This window comes from Saccopteryx bilineata, chromosome 7 (assembly GCF_036850765.1).
Source record: "Saccopteryx bilineata isolate mSacBil1 chromosome 7, mSacBil1_pri_phased_curated, whole genome shotgun sequence".
NCBI classification, from domain to species: Eukaryota; Metazoa; Chordata; class Mammalia; order Chiroptera; family Emballonuridae; genus Saccopteryx; species Saccopteryx bilineata.
This window is the reverse complement of record NC_089496.1, coordinates 73,098,041-73,101,983: the sequence shown is the minus strand read 5'-3', so window position 1 is coordinate 73,101,983 and position 3,943 is coordinate 73,098,041. Positions and strand designations below refer to the sequence as shown.

The following is a 3,943-nucleotide window of genomic DNA, read 5'->3' as shown; positions in this document are numbered from 1 at the left end:
GACCAGGATCCACCCGGCATGCCCACCAGGGGGCGATGCTCTGCCCATCTGAGGCGTTGCTCTGTTATGACCAGAGCCATCCTAGTGCCTGAGGCAGAGGCCATGGAGCCATCCCCAGCGCCCAGGCCAACCTTGCTCCAATGGAGCCTCGGCTGCGGGAGGGGAAGAGAGCGACAGAGAGGAAGGAGAGGGGGAGGGGTGGAGAAGCAGATGGGCGCTTCTCCTGTGTGCCCTGTCCAGGAATCGAACCCGGGATTCCTGCACACCAGGCCGATGTTCTACCACTGAGCCAACCGGCCAGGGCCAGCAGACATCTTTCTTAACACTATCCTTCAGGTACTCATGACCAATCAAATAGCCGACATATGAGATGGGATTCACGGTCTCTGGTATTTGAGAAAAGCACAGAGCCAGGAGTGAAGAGCGTTCTAACTTGGCTGTGGGTTAGCCATATCACCAGAGACATTAGAAAACCCTGCATGTTGAGGACATTGGAATGGAAGATTTGAACGTGGAGGGTGTTTAGGTGACTCATCTTACGTGCCCCGAGTAGTAAGGCCTTGGAGAGATGCTTTGGACAGTTCATCACGTTGAACCATTCTTGAGATAAAGAAGAGGACGAAACCTTAGGATTGAGACCTTCAAAGGGTGTCCTCCACGAATCTGTCCTTATTTTCTTCATTTTGCCTCCAGAGTCCTCTTCCTGTTTCTCGCACCGCCCCCTTTGTAAGAGCTCCACCATCCGACGGCTTCCTCCTTCCTCAGAACACATCCCTCTTTCCCACTGCATGTCTCTTGTGTCATCACCTTTGCCACGTTAAAGAGGTTTTCTTGCCCTAAACTCTTTTATTTTTTTAAGTGAGAAGGAGGAGAGACAGAGAGACAGACTCCCGCATGCACCCTGACTGGGATCCACCTGGCAACCTCGTCTCGGGGGATGCTCAGACCAACCGAGCCACTGGCTACAGGAAGGGAAGAGGGAGAGAAAGGGGAGAGGGAGGGGTGGAGAAGCAGATGGTTGCTTCTCATGTGTGCCCTGACCAGGGATTGAACCTGGGACAGCCACGTGCCAGATCGACACTCTATCCATTCACCCAACCAACCAGGGCTGCCCTAAGCTTTCACTGGCTCCAAATCAGGGAGTGGTGACATCTGGTCCTGTGGGTTGAGGTGGGTGGGTGGATGGTTACTGGCAGGATGGGGGATGTATGTGAGTGCTTTGACTGGAGCTTCTCAGAGACTGAGAATACTGAGGCCATTCTCATTATTTGAGAGGCACTGTTTTTATAAAAATGAAGGAAAGATAAGTGGGGTTGCAAAAATGATCATAGTTTAAAATTGATATTTTCCAAATGAATACTTCTAACACAGAAATGTCCTATAACTAATCTATTCTGAAGAGTTAGTTCATGCTGGACCTTGGGTTTGGTAGAGGGCCACATGTCTAAGGCTTCATGTTGAAAGCATGTCTCAGTCCTGTGTGAAGCTCACTCACTTGTCTGACCTCATCTGGAGATGACTTTAAAATGTGTTCCTTCGAGGCCTTTGAGGACATAAGGCTGGTCCTAATGGACAGTCTGGCTTTCTCTGGCTGGGACCCACACTCTGGTCTCTTCCTTAGTGATGATGGCATCTGATTCCTTCTTGAAATGCCCAAGATGAAATACTTTATCATATCAAAATTGAATTTTTTTTCAAAGACTAGTCTCTTGCAAGGAATTTGCATTTCTGATTAGCATTTCCTCAGCCCTACTTCTTGGGGAACATTCATCTTGATCTCCTTTCTGCTCTCATTCCAAGGACCCTTCCTCTCCATTGAACAACTCCTGCCTTCACTCTCCGGGACGGACAGTGCCATCCTCCCACGGTCACAGTCCCTGTGTAACCTCTGTTTCTTCCCTAAGAGCAGAGGCACGTTTCAGTTCATCTTACCACAGTAACTGCCATGATATTATTGTATTTTCCTTTCTTCCTTTGAAAAATATGAACGCTTCATGAGTCTGTGTGTCCTCCTGAGCAGGGCCCGGGCCGGTCTGCTCTGTATTGTTCCAGTGTTAGCGTGTATGCTGCTGAAGCAAGCCCTTCTTTCTGCAGAATGTCTGCGATGCTCTTCCTTCTGCTCTGAATAGCATCACAGTGTCAGACGGGAGTGGTTCATGGCGTACCCATGATTCCCATCTCCCCCTCGGAAAGGTCCAACCTTAATACCACACACACCAGGGTTCCTGTCATAAAATAAACCCCATGATTACTCTGTCACTTGAACAAATAGAAGTCTGATTTATGTTTCACAAGTTCTATGGGGCACATTTTATAGACTGTAATGTTTCATATTCTGTCATGGTTTGGACTGTTAACTTTTTTTTTTTTCAGTGAGTCTCTGGGCAATATGCTAATTGGGGATGGCAGTCAGTCAGGTAGGTTAGGGTCATGCTGCAGTAAAAAATAACCCCTATGTCACATGCACTTAAACAGTGCAGGTTTATTTCTTGCTGATGCTGCATGTATAGCCTCTCTAAGCATGCAGGCCTTTTCCATGTCTCATTCAGGAATGGAGGCTGACAAAGTCTCACCATCAGCTGGTCACCAAGGCAGGAGGAAGGAAGAGAACACAGTGAATTGCGCACTAAATTTTGTTTGCTTGCCTTATTTTGTTTTGATTTTATTCCACACCATTGGGGGTATAACTGAAGTATCATAAACTGCAGATATTTCAAGTGTACAATTTGATACATTTTGACACACACATACATGTCTGAGTCCATCACCACAGTGAAGGAAATGAACAATGCCTCATTCCCTTGGCAACCCACGCCTCCCTCCACCCTCACCCTCAGTCAGCGCTGAGCTGCTTTCTGTTCCCGCGGGTTGCTTTGCCTGCTGTAGAATTTTCAATAAATGCAATCATTCTAGCACGTACTCTTTTGCCATTGGCTTCTTTCACTCAGCGTGATAATCTGTACAGTCATCCATGTCGCGTGTATCGATAGTTCATTGTTTCATTGCTCAGCAGTATTCCCTTGTATGATTTTCCTGTAACTTGTTTGTCCATTTACCTGTTGATGGAATTCCCCCCCCCCCCGGTATTTGCCCAGTGTAAACAAAGATGGTAAGAACATTTGAGAACAAGTCTTTGTGTAAAATACACTTTTATTCCCGTGGATTGGTAGCTCATGGATACATAGCTAAGAGTGGCTTTTCCGATTTTATTTCCTCTAGCGCAGTGGTCGGCAAACTCATTAGTCAGCAGAGCCAAATATCAGTATCAACAGTACAACAATTGAAATTTCTTTAGAGAGCCGAATTTGTTAAACTCAGACTATATAGGTAGGTACATTCCTTATCGAGGTAGCGCCCGCACGTGCTATTTTGTGGAAGAGCCACACTCAAGGGGCCAAAGAGCCGCATGTGGTTTGGGAGCTGCAGTTTGCTGACCAGGGCTCTAGCAGCTTACGAGAGTTCCATTTGCTTCACATTCTCACCAACACTTGGTGTGATCAGTTGAACGATTTTAACCATTCTAAATGGGTAGGTAGTGAGATCTTACTGTGTTTTTTGTTTGTTTGTTTTTGTTTGCAAGAGAAAGAGACAGAGACAAGAAGGGAGGGAGATGAGTAGCTCCAACTTGTAGTTGCAGCACTTTAGTTGTTCATTGACTGCCTCTCATACATGTCTTGATTGGGGGGGCTCTAGCTGAGCCAGTGACCCCTTGCTCAAGCCAGTGACCTTTGGGTTCAAGCCAGTGACCATGAGATTATACCAATGATCCCATGCTCAAGCTCACAATCCCCTGCTCAAGCTGGTGAGTCTGCGCTCAAGCCAGTGACCTTGGGGTTTTGAACATGGGACCTCAGCGTCCAAGGTTGATGCTCTATCCGCTGTGCCACTACCAGTGAGACCTCACTGTAGTTTTAATTTGTGTTTTCCTAATGACTTATGTGAG

At 47.0% G+C, this 3,943-nt stretch overlaps 1 non-coding gene across 1 annotated transcript; it reads right to left on the bottom strand.

Moving 5' to 3' along the window:
* Nucleotides 1-1,976: 1,976 nt before the first annotated feature.
* On the bottom strand, nt 1,977-2,078 carry LOC136311356 (U6 spliceosomal RNA). Its single transcript, XR_010726756.1, has one exon. It is a non-coding gene; the product is annotated as a U6 spliceosomal RNA (small nuclear RNA).
* Between the last annotated feature and the right edge of the window lie 1,865 nt (nt 2,079-3,943).